The sequence below is a fragment of the Rhineura floridana genome, chromosome 1 (assembly GCF_030035675.1).
Source record: "Rhineura floridana isolate rRhiFlo1 chromosome 1, rRhiFlo1.hap2, whole genome shotgun sequence".
Taxonomy (NCBI): Eukaryota; Metazoa; Chordata; class Lepidosauria; order Squamata; family Rhineuridae; genus Rhineura; species Rhineura floridana.
The window spans coordinates 148,210,591-148,224,200 of NC_084480.1; positions in this window are offsets into that span (position 1 = coordinate 148,210,591).

A 13,610-nucleotide genomic window follows, 5' to 3' on the forward strand; every position below is an offset into this window, starting at 1 on the left:
GGCACAGCTGAGTTAGGTCAGGCCCACCCAGCTCACCCATCCAAGTCTCAGTGATACATGCCAAGTGAGCCCTTCCATCCACAATCGTCATGGAGGAGCATGGTCTTATTGGGGACTGACCTATTAAAAGGAAAACACAACCAGACAATGCAAAACTATGCATCAGAATATGTCGTTTTGTCGTACGACTGCAGAGAACATAGAGACCATGGAGGTAAAACAAAGGAGGAGATCAGAGGACATATCGTTTCCTTAATTTGGGTGAAGTATTAATGTGAGTTCTGTAGTTCCCAGTATTTGCTTACCTACATTCAAAGGCTTTTGGCTAAATCCTTTTCCCTTACAGAGTTTGAGAATTCCCTTTTCCTCCCCCTCCCCACCTGTCTATGTGTGGTTTGTCAGAACAGAACTGAGGCTGTAGTTGGTTTGAGAGTGATTTTTTTTACATGACCCCAGATTTTTTTTTTACATGACCCCAGCAGCAGCTTCATGAAATGGCAAGCCGTACTAATCTTTTTTTCACAATGGCTTTCACAAAAAGTGCATGTGGTCCTGGTGGTAGCAGTGATGCTTATGGCCCCCACAGCTGCCTGACATAATTTTCTTAATGTTCCTACTCAGACTGTTAGTTCCTGCTCTTGCCCTCACCCTAACATGCTGTATAGAAAGCGTTAAGGCAATTGTGCAAGGTACCAGTGGGAAGCATCACTGCCACCGATAGTAAGTAAATTTGCCTCTCTGCGTATCCCAGGCCACAAATCATAAAAATCAACCCCTCCATTTCACACACTGAAAAAAGCTGGAGGGTGTACATTCAGCTCAGCGCTTGTCATTGATTGACAGTTCCATGAAACTTGAAATCCTTTATGGAAAATAAAGCCAGCTTGGGTTCCACCTCTGCTCCCATTTGCCAAGAGCAGCTTAAGGCAGCACAGAGTCCTAGCCAATCAGCATCTCCCATCCGAAACAGGTGGTGTCAGTAGAGCTGACATTATTTCAGAGGCTGCTCACGCCTCGCTTTTTAAAACAAAGGGGTTTGTTGCTTATAATGAAAACTTCCAAGCCAGAAATCCATAATGTATGTGAGGTCGTATTCGAAAGGCAATGTTTAATTAAAGCACTTAGGTTATTAATGCTTTCAAAATTGGCTTCTGTTCTCAGTACATTTTTTCATAGTATTTTTAATATACCTATTCATAATTAATTATTGTTTTCTTCACCGAGTTATGGGAGTTGGTTTCAGAGGTATGAAAGGAAAGATATGCATAAAGGAAGGGGTAGTAGTAAGGTACTTGGAATCACGCATGCTTTGGGTTATTAAAAGCACTTGACAAATGGTTTGAAGTACAACATTTATATGTATGTAAATCACTACTTTAGTTACATAATGAAATTTGTCACGCATGCACATTAATGAAAGGATTGGCCTTTTCAAAGGGTGAAATAACCACAAAAGATGCCTGCTCTAAGCGATATACAGCAGTGGTGAGGGCAGCAAAAAAGAGATATTTTGCTGCCACAATTAAGGCATCACTCTCCAGCCCAGCGGAGCTTTTTAAAACTGTACGAGGCCTTTTACATCTTGGCCCTCGGGATACTATAGATTCATCTGTAGCCCGCTGTCATGAGTTCGCTGGACACTTCCAAGACAAGATCGCTAGCATTCGTCGGGACTTAGACTCCAATATTATAGCAGTTGGATTCAATGAAGCATCCAGACCATGGTCTTGTCTTCATTTATTGGATGAGTTTCAGTTGGTGCAGCTTGAGGATGTTGACAAGATCCTTGGACTGGTGCGGGCGACCACGTCTGTGCTGGATCCTTCCCCTCTTGGCTGGTGAAAGCTGGTAGGACCGGAACCACCGACTGGGCCAAGGAGGTAATCAATGCCTCTTTACGAGAGAGAGTGGTCCCTGACTGCCTAAAAGCGGCGGTAGTGAGACCACTCCTGAAGAAACCCTCCTTGGACCCAGATAACTTGAACAACTATAGACCTGTGGCGAATGTTCCGTTCCTGGGCAAGGTTCTGGAATGGGTGGTGGCCGGCCAGCTCCAGGGGCTCTTGGATGACACTGATTATCTTGATCCGTTTCAATCTGGTTTTAGGCCTGGGTTTGGTACCGAAACAGTCTTGGTCGCCCTGTATGATGACCTTTGTCGGGAGAGGGACAGGGGGAGTGTGACCCTGTTGATTCTCCTTGATCTCTCAGCTGCTTTTGATACCATCGACCATGGTATCCTTCTGGGAAGGCTCACGGAGTTGGGAGTTGGGGGTAATGCTTGGCAGTGGCTCCGCTCCTACTTGGTGGGTCGTCAACAGAAGGTAGTGCTTGGGGAACACTGCTCGACACCCTGGACTCTCCATTGTGGAGTCCCACAGGGATCGGTACTGCCCCCCATGCTTTTCAACATCTATATGAAGCCGCTGGGTACGGTCATCAGGAGTTTTGGAGTGCGTTGTCACCAGTACGCTGATGACACGCAACTCTATTTCTCCTTTTCATCTTCCTCAGGTGAGGCTGTTAACGTACTAAACCGTTGCCTGGCCGCGATAATGGATTGGATGGGAGCTAACAGACTGAAGCTTAATCCAGACAAGACCGAGACGCTGTTAGTGAGTGCCTTCTCTGCCCAGATGGTGGATGTTCATCCTGTTCTGGATGGGGTTACACTCCCCTTGAAAGAACAGGTTCGTAGCTTGGGAGTTCTTTTCGACTCTTCCTTGTCTCTTGAGGCTCAGGTAGCCTCAGTGGCAAGGAATGCTTTTTACCATCTCCGATTGGTAGCCCAGCTATGTCCCTATCTGGACAGTGACGACCTCGCCTCAGTCGTTCATGCTCTGGTAACTTCTAGATTGGACTACTGCAATGCGCTCTACGTTGGGCTGCCCTTGAAGACAGTTTGGAAACTACAGTTAGTCCAGAATGCAGCGGCCAGATTGTTGACGTGGACAAGAAGGTCCACTCATATCACACCTGTTCTGGCTCATCTGCACTGGCTTCCTATTTGTTTCCGGGCTAAATTCAAAGTGCTGGTTTTGACCTATAAAGCCTTACACGGCATGGGACCGCAATACCTGGTGGAGCACCTCTCCCAATATGAAACTACCCGTACACTGCGCTCAACATCTAAGGCCCTCCTCCGAGTACCATCCCATCGAGAAGCTCGGAGGGTGGTGACTAGAAATAGGGCCTTTTCGGTTGTGGCTCCCGAACTGTGGAATGGTCTTCCTGATGAGGTGCGCCTGGCGCCGACGCTGCTATCTTTTCAGCGCCAGGTGAAAACCTTTTTATATTCCCAGGCATTTTAATGTGTATTAGTATATGTATTGATGTATTTTGCTATTGTTTGATTATTTTTGTTTACCTTTGTTGGTTTGATTTTATTGTATTATTGTATTTATATATTTTGGATTGCTTTATTGTATGTACACCGCCCAGAGAGCCCTTGGGCTTAGGGCGGTATATAAATTAAATTAAATAAATAAAATAAAATAAATAAGATGCCGAACATACAGCAATGAAACTAGCTTAAGTCCAGCACAGTAAAAATGCAAGGGAGGCTGTTGCACAATAGGTTCAGATGATGGGGAAGGGGCAGAGGCGTGGACCTGCAAATGCTCCCACCCTAAACATGCGCATGCTCCCTCCCTCCCTCCCAAAAAGCTCACCTACTTTCTCGCATAGGTCACTTCCAGAGTGTCATTGTTTTGCGGGAAAGATTCAAGTACATACCAGAAATGTAGGCTTGTGCCATCAAAGTGGATTAGAGTGCTCTGTTGCCCTAATGCAACAAACCCACTTTTAAAAAAGAAAGAGGTTAGGAAAGTAATGGGGAATGAACTAATAAGAAGATAGGAAGCTGCCTTATACAGAGTCAGACCACTGGGTCCATCTAGTTCAGTATTGTCTACACTGACTAGCAGCAATTCCAGGGGTCCTAGACCTACCTGGAGATCCTAGGGATGGTACCTTGGACCTTTTGCATACTATTGAACTATGGCCCTTCCTGTAGTTTAATGGGAAGATGTATAACCTCCTTGCAAACAAATCAGAATGATTACTCAATAAAGAACTGACACAGTCTAAATTCCCTCCACCCAAGTTTTGTGCAAGCAAATCAGGATGACTGTTTGATAAACAGGTATGGAGGAGCCCATATCCATATACACATATTTTACAAATATATGCGTAGCCAAAGGCACACTATGAATTCAACATACACAGCTGACAAAGAAGGATGGAGCCTTTCTGCCCTTTCCCTGAATTCCCCCCTTCCTCTGCCAACTGCTTCCTCCTCCAATCTCTCTTCCTCCAAATCAATACCACTGGGGCATCATGGAGACAAAGGAGGTGTAGGCAGGCATGTCAAGATATATAGAGTTGCCAGGGGGCGGGCATCTCAGCAGAACTCTGGGCTGTAGTCAATTAAGTCTTACTCACAGTAGGCCCATTGAAATTGATTAACCTGACCTAGTCATGGCCATTAACTTCAGCAGGCTTGCTCTGAGCAGGACTAACACTGAATACCACCCTTCAGGGCAGAAGTCCAGGGCCCAACACAGCAGAATGAGTGGGAGGACCCCTAGACAGGCTTACCACATTCTGAAGCAAGTGAATAAATTCACACTGCCATCAAGTCCCCAGTCCATTAAATCCAAAGTCAGTTGCATCACTGCTGGGGCCCTATGATGTACTAACCCTATTCTAATTCCCCACATCTCAAAAAGCGATAGACATGAATGGGGGAATTGGATGGATTCTCTCTCACTATTTTTCTGCAATAGCATTATTGAATGAATGCAATAGCATTCCTCTAGTCCTTTCCTGCCCAGTTGTTCATTCTCGTTTTCAGTTGTCCACATACGGATTTCTCAAGTTCAGAAACAGGATATAGATACAAAATAGACTACAATGTCTATTTTCAAGTTTTTCTCAGTCTCCTGAAATAACTGATGTAATGCATTAGACATGCTCTATAGCCCACTGTTTAAGTCCCCATGTATTTCAATGGTAATGAGTTAAACATGCTTGTTTCACCCATTGAAATCAACAGTACATAAAAAATTGTCATGTGGGTTTGAGTCATGCCCTAAATTATTAATCTTATGCTGCAAACCTATATACACTTAGGTGGGATCAAACCCCATTGAGTAGAGCTTACTTCTTAGCAAATATACTGAGGATTGCCCTACATGGCTGAAATCCTGTACTAACTTTCCTGAACTCAATGGAACTTACTTCTGAATGGGCATGTATAGGATGGCTCTGCAATGGTATCTATTAATATTTCCTTTGTTCTGTGGCATCTTAACCATGCTCTTAACGTTTTGGGTGCATACGCTTATATTGGCTGATCTTTACACAGGCTCCTTGAGTCAGGAAATTGAACTCGATAATGTTATTTCATATGATTTTTGGTAATAATAAAAAGTCCTATTGTACTGAGCTCAGTACTCTGATATAAACGGCAACAATTTTTCTTGATTTTTGTCTCAACCGCATTGTCAGAATGACTGATGTGATGGGGGAACGCTGGCTGTGTTTCATTTTTCCTCTCCTTTATTAGATAGCACTTACATCAGGAAAAAAACCCACTGAAAGTCTATTAATTACTTTTTCAAAGCAGTATTAGAAATTTTGAATTTTAATCAGTGGTAATCTGTCTGTTTTTCTAATGTTGATATTACTGTTTTATTGAAACATTCAAGAGTAATATACTTACTTTCTGACCTATTATCATTGTCACCTCCCAGTTTACATCAGTTATTTTCATCTTGAGAATTATATTACTGAACTGGGGGGAAAATATGATAAAGCATAATGATGCCAGAGAGGGATTTTTATAATTATTGTGCTGACCCATGCAAGGATGATTGAAAGTTTTTCTTTTTCCTTTTCCACCCTCCTCTTCTTAAAAGAAAGGAGGTGATTGCAGTAATAGAGACTTCCAAGAATCTCTCTCTTTAGACAAGCTGCAGCAGGGCCACATGGCCACAGGGAGTAACAACTGTGTTCAAGGTCAACCTATGAATGGCTCTTTTTGAATTCAGCATCCTCGATTAGCCTGACCTGGACTGCTATTGCACATCTGGAAAAAGAAACACCTGTAGGGTGAAAGATAAAAAATATATTTGCAAGTCTTGTCATATTGCTAATGATGCTATGTAAAATGGCTAACGACAATGATTAATATTCTTACTGAAGATTTGTGTGTACTAAATTATGCTTGGATTATTCATACAAAAGGAGAATTTTATTAAATATTAAAAGCTGCAGAATATTGAGCTTTATATCTGTCACATATAAAGTGACAGATGTGCATATGCATACACAATATGCATCAATGAGTGCAATTCGCACATTGTTTTATGCTCCCATAAGCATCTCTCAAAGACTGTAAGGATAGGGGAGTTTGTGAGACATTACAGACATTTAATGCCAGGAGTCTGGTAGGTTGTGAAATTCTGCAAATGACATCATTCTTTGTATGTTTTCGAACCACTTCAGAATTTGTCTGTGGTGCTAGCACAAAGAACCCCTGGGGTAGCTGGGGGTGCAATTAGCAACTTGATCACACACAGAAAAAGGCATAAATATTTTATTTTATTTATTTCATTTTTAAACCGCCCATAGCGAATAGCTCTCTGGGCGGTGAACAAAACAAGATTAAAATACAATATTACAATAAAATTACAATAAAATCAGCAACAAGTTAAACGAAAAAAAAAAATTAAATGAAACACATTGAACATTAAAATGCCTGGGAGTATAGCCAGGTCTTAACCTGGCGCCTAAAAGAAAGTACCGAATATAGAATCACAGAAAGTCAAGTTGGAAGGTGTCTGCAAGGCCATTGAGTCTTACTCCCCTGCTCAATGCAGGAATCCAAGTTAAAACACACCCAACATATGTTCAGCCTCTCTTTCCACTCCCCCCCTTTTTTAGAGTCACATGAATGTCTGTTGAGGAAAACCAACCATATTCAATAGACAGAGATCTTAACCCAGAGAAACAAGGTAACACTTACTTGATTACTTGCATGGGTGAATGAGCCATCAAAGATGAAACCACCATTCTACCTCCCATGACTTCAAACTCTGTGATTTTCATTGGAGTCAGTTCCCACAGTTAGTTACCACTTATCAAATCTCTTTTCGTATGTTATATGCATGTAGGGCTTTTATACATACTGTATAAGATGGAGTGGCGCCATACTTCTGCCCCTATTCCCAACATCATGATGCCTGCTCAGCATCTGTATATTAAACAGTAGCTGCACATGAGCAGCTGCTTACACATAGGCACTACTGTCTCCTGACCTTGGCAAGAAGGAATCACTAGGGAGAGCACCAGATGATCAATTTGCTTTAACGAAGTACAGGATGAGACTGATGCCTTTTATGCCTCCAGCTTCAGGTCACCCTTCCCAGGCTCCACCTCTTTCCTTATGGAGTGGAAGGCCTTAAAGGGCAGACCCTTGGCATGGAATCTAGCATTCCAATCCTCTTCTATGACAATTCCCTCCAGGCTCTTTTTTGCATGAATGTGCTGATATGGGGATGTGGGGCCCTGATATGAAGTGGGTTAGTTCCTCAGGCTCCAGACAGAGGTCCTGAATCAGGGGTCCCTGATCCAAGAGGCTTGGCCGAGACATGATGCTAGGGCCTGAATCAATTTCCAGCATCTCTGCCTCTGGAACTGCTGGTCTGATAGATATAGCTTCCTCATCTCAGTCAAAGCCTGCTGCTCAGATCCTAACAGCTCCTCATAACTAGAACCCCAGTCATTCAGGTTTCCTGATAATACGGAGTGCCTACATGTAAGCTGACAGGAGTGAAGCCAGAGGCCCAAACCTGCTCCACAGGAAAGCCATACACATATAAAATGTGAAGAGGAATCAAGTGTAGAGAGATCAAGTGGTGTATATATAGTATATATTGGACTGGTTCACGCATGCATGTTCATCCCTTGATTTCACTACACGATGACTGTACAATTGAGATTGACTTGTACATGTTTGTCCAGTCATCAAGTATCAAGAATTCAAGTCATTTACATGAATGTGTGAATTTGCCCTGGGTCCTATTGAAATCAATGGGTATGTAAAATAGTTGTGACTGATTTTAGCTCCATTAATTCCAACAAGATCTAGGTGGTATAGTTTTCTCATTAGAGCCAACTTCTTTATAATTTTAGAGATCTTATTAATGGTTATACAGAGACAATTTCCCCCCCTCGTTAAGATGAGAAAGTTTGTTTTCTAAATAAAAAGACACTAAAGTCTGTGGTTGGCCTTTTTTGGGGGGGGTTGTTTCTCAAATGCAGAAATACTTTATTGAGACAATGTTGCTATTTAAGTTTAATAACTAAATTAGCTCTGCTCAAAGGAAAAAGGAAAGAAGGATATCTGTCTTCTGGCTTCCTTCCTCTCCCCCTCCCTACAATATGGTTGGCAAATGGGAACAGGAAACAAAGATAAATTCACTAATAGGCAAAAAAAAAAGGTGTGGTTTAAGAACGTACTTATAGCCAACAGATATTTCTATCAAACTTTAAAAAACAGGGAAATTGGGCAGCTATAGTGAATGCACCAGGGGAGCAGGAGACCTGACCTCCTCTCTGAAATATCATACTGCCCTACAAATTTGTAAAAATGCAAAAAAAATTGGGTTGGTCTTTCACAGTCCAATCAATTTTCTGTGTAGCTTGGAAGAATTTGGTAACATGTGCCTCTGAGCACATTGAGAACACTGAGTGGTGACAAAACCTGCCATCTCCAAAGATGGAGAATTACATTTTTGTATGTTTGTTGGTGATGCTCTTACTTTGCTTTTTCCCTGTGTTATTACTGTTTATGAGACCAATGACAGAAAAAAGTCCAAAAGGGTCTGGATTTTTTTCTTTTGTTTTGTACTTTGAACTCTTGATTCTCTCTGGCTGTTTTGTGTATCATCATGAAAACTTAGAGGGTTGTTAAGGAAGCATTCCTGAGTTCAGGACTATAAGTTTTATAAGGTTTTGTTTTGAAATGAGCTTATGGAAAACAGCAGAATGGCATGGGGGTATTTTCAATTTAACATTGCAGAATGCGGAAAATCCATGCTGGCTATAGTGTACAGCTACTATCGTGGCTGTATTTAAGCTTCTATATCTATAAACTACTAAACAAAATGGCTGCAGCCAAGAGAAAGTGAATTGAATCACATTTAAAATACGTTTAAACCACATTATTTCCCTGAGAGAATCTTGGGAACTGTAGTTTGTTAAAGGTGATGGGATTTGTAGCTTTGTGAGGGATAAACTACAGTACCAAGGATTCATTGGGACAAACAGTGTGCTTTAAATGTATAGCGTGCATGCAGCAGGCCTGCACAGTTTGTTTCCTACTAACCCGAATGCAGTCAGATAAGTATAGTGACCCACTGGGGGCTAAGTAAACCTGCCTGTTTGTTTGCTTTTTTAGTTACTTACATTTAGGTTATTCTTTCATTTGTCATGAAACCCAAGGTGGCATAGATGTCATTCCCAGGCAGTGACCTATTCATGCATTTGCATAGTCCCTTTCTATTTAGCTCCAGAGAGGAGGTGGCCTTGTGTTCTTTCAGCAGGTACAGTGGAATTGTCCATCACCTGGCAGGCCATAATACATGCTTGGAGAGATTCATTTGGTTTGGTGTATCGCAACTAATCTGGTACCTATGTTTTTAATAATACTTAGATGAAGCTAACTTTATCTGGATGTAGGCCAATATTGTTATGTTCCAACCTGTGAGTGTGTGTCTGTGAAATCTTGGTAATATTCTTAAAAGTTTGCCGCTTGTTGCTAAGCTGCTGCAAACAAGAGTAGAGCACCTATTCTTAAGAAATAACTTAGCTACCCATTCTCTTTCTCAGAACTTCCAAAGAGGGCAAGTGTCATTCTCTCCAGGATCCTTGACCAGTTCTTCTAATGTCACAAAAATCCTGGTGGGGGGCATGAAAGCACATGGTGTAGTGAAGTCATGCCATGAGGTGAGTGAAAATTTGTTACAGGGAAGTAAATGGGTACATAGGAAACTGCCTTATATTGAATCAGACACTGATCCATTTGACTGGCAGTGACTGTCCATGATTTCAGGCAGGGTTCTCTCCTAGGCCTATCTGGAGATGCCACGGACTGAGATTGGGACCTTCTGCATGCAAGGCAGATGCTCTGCCACTGAGCTACGGCTCTTCCACGGAACACAGAATGTGAACCACAGCGAAGTGGCTTTCAGCGAGAGGCTGTTAATGTGACATTTGGGCTGCTTTCAGACATGGGGCTTATTGAGTTAGTTTAATGGATTAAAATAGTAGCACTTCTGTCCTGATTTCTAAAATTCCTTTCACACTGCAGTACCTGTTGCATTAAGGAACAGTCGCTTTTTCAGCAGATGTTCTGGTGTTACGTGCAACTGTCTTTCACACAGCTGCAATGAACGTCTTGTTTTCATCCCTCATCCATTATACACATGAGCACTGTAGTTCCCCACTGAGCAGGAGGATTAAGATCTTGTCCCATCACCATGCAACCCCTCTCCCTTTAGCATCTGACTTCTTTTATTAGTTGTATACATACAGGAAATGCTGCTTCTATCCAAGCCTATGCAGGAATACCAGCATAATTTTCACCAGGCAACCCCCCCCCCAAAAAAAAGCATGTGCCTAAAGGGCAGAAATGCACTGCATGCTGGGATGGGATACTCATGTAGCTGCAGCTAGCAAAAAGCTTCCATAATTTTCTGAGTTCCCAAGCTTGCAAATGAATTATTTCTGGTAGTATTTATCATGGAAATTATCACTAAACTTGCACTATATTCTACTAGAATTCCAGGACTAGCTCGTATGTCATGTGAAAGATCAAATATAATGCACAGATTACCAGGTAAGAAATTGTCAGAGTAATGGGAGGAAAGTGCAGTGTGAAAGCAGCCTTGGCCAGCAAAAGCACTATTCCATCCTAAGTGGTTTGTAAATGACGCTTTTCTCCTCCCCACACTGCTCCTGGCAGATTCTTGAACAATTCTTTTTAATTTAAATTTAAAAGCTTTTTTTTCTTCAAAATCAGCACTGTCCCACATGTCAAGGGTATAAATCAAAATTTCATATACCTCAACATTATGTGCTTCTGACATTGAAATTTCACTTAGATGAATATTACTCGATAAACAGCATTTGATTAGACCTGGGGGGTTGAAATAGTCCACAAAAAGCTGAGTTTAATCATTTGGTTGATTAAAAAGGCAAGGCAAAGCTCCTATTACATGGTAGGAGAAGCTGACATTTTAAAATCTCCTTCACAAAATTCCTCAAATACATATTATTTTCTATGAGGTACTAGCGGTGATGCCCTTTATTGAAATGCTTTGTCTCTTTATAACTTTTAAAGTTGCCTCACGTTCTGTCTCACTTGCACTTAGGCATTGAAGACTAAGCCAATGACCATTAATGAGGAGGGGGGATCTTATCACAGAACTACCTATTATCTTTTGTTTTGTTTTTTAAATCAGACCTTTTAAAGTCTTCAGTCTGTTTTCACTTTCCCCACCCCATTTTCTAAGGAGAGAGAAAGACAGACAGGCCTTAAAAAGACATTTTCTTGACATGATACACTGACAACACCCCCCCCAAAGTATCGGTTTCGCTCTACTTAATAACTGCTTAGTATAGTGGAGATTATCTGCATGATTGTCTGTTCTTTCCAACGGCCTAAACGGTGCTCTGCTGAAAAATAATTGCTTCCAATTATTCCACTGGCTTCTCTTTAGCTTTTAATTATCATGTTTGAACTTTTCATTCTCACCTCCAAGAGGGAATCACAGTTATCTGTTTACTGCTCTCCCCTACTGTCATTGCTCTCCCTAGAACTATTGCCTTCTCTTTTCTTGCACCTCCTTTGCTGCTACAGTTTTCTTTCATTTTATTTCATTGGTGTTCTACAGTTTGTTTTAATCAAAAGCAGGTAATTTCTCCACCTCCAAGGACCATCATGGAAACCTATTATCATGTGCCAGTGGGACCCAGAGAATTTACAAGTGATGAAGTTCTAAAAAGATGTAATTTTCAAAATAGCGGAGATCATTACTACTACTACTACATTTGTATACCACCCCCTAGCCGAAGCTCTCTGGGCAGTTTACAACAATTAAAAACATTAAAAACACATTTTTAAAAAACAATTTAAAAACACATGCTAAAATGCCTGGGAGAAGAGGAAAGTCTTGACCTGGCACCAAAAAGATAACAGTGTTGGTGCCAGGCACACCTCGTCAGATAGCTCATTCCATAATTTGGGGGCCACCACTGAGAAGGCCCTCTCCCTTGTTGCCAGACTCACAGCTTCCCTCTGAGTAGGCACCCAGAAGAGGGCCTTTGATGTGGAATGTAGTGTACAGGTGGGTTCGTGTCGGGAGAGGCGTTCCATCAGGTATTGTGGTCCCAAGCCATGTAAGGCTTTATAGGTTAAAACCAGCACCTTCAGTCAAGCTCAAAAACATACAGGCAGCCAATGCAAGTGGGCCAGAATCGGTTTTATATGTTCGAACCGTCTGGTCCCTGTTACCAATCTGGCTGCTGCATTTTGCATAAGCTGCAGTTTCCGAACCATCTTCAAAAGCAGCCCCACGAGAGTGCATTGCAGTAATCTAACTTGGAGGTTACCAGAGCATGGACAACTGATGCCAGGTTATCCCTGTCCAGATAGGGGTATAGCTGGGCCACCAACCAAAGATGGTAGAAGGCACTCCGTGCCACCGAGGCTACCGGAGCCTCAAGTGACAGAGATGGTTCTAGGAGAATCCCTAAGCTATGAACCTGCTCCTTCAGGGGGAGTGCAACCCCATCCAGGATAAGTTGAACATTCACCATCCGGTCAGAAGAACCACCCACTAGCAGCATCTCAGTCTTGTCTGGACTGAGCCTCAGTTTATTAGCCCTCATCCAGTCCATTGTCGCAGCCAGACACCGGTTCAGCACATTGACAGCCTCACCTGAAGAAGATGAAAAGGAGAAATAGAGCTGCGTGTCATCAGCATACTGATGGCGACGCACTCCAAAGTTCCAGATGACCGCACCCAACGGTTTCATGTAGATGTTGAACAGCATGGGGGACAGAACTGACCCCTGCGGAACCCCATACTGGAGAGTCCAGAGTGCCGAGCAATGTTCCCCAAGCACCACCTTCTGGAGCCGACCTGCCAAGTAGGAGCAGAACCACCGCCATGCAGTACCTCCCACTCCCAACTCAGCCAGTCTTCCCAGAAGGATACCATGGTCAATGGTATCGAAAGCTTCTGAGAGATCAAGGAGAATCAACAGAGTCACACTCCCCCTGTCTCTTTCCCAACAGAGGTCATCATACAGGGCGACTAAGGCTGTTTCTGTGCCAAAACCAGGCCTGAAACCTGACTGAAATGGATCCAGATAATCGGTCTCATCCAAGAGTGTCTGGAACTAGCCTGCCACCGCTCGTCCAAGGACCTTGCCTAGGAATGGAACATTTGCCACCGGCCTATACTTATTAAGATTTTCTGGGTCCAGGGAAGGTCCCTTCAGGAGTGGTCTCACTATTGCCTCTTTCAGGCTGCCAG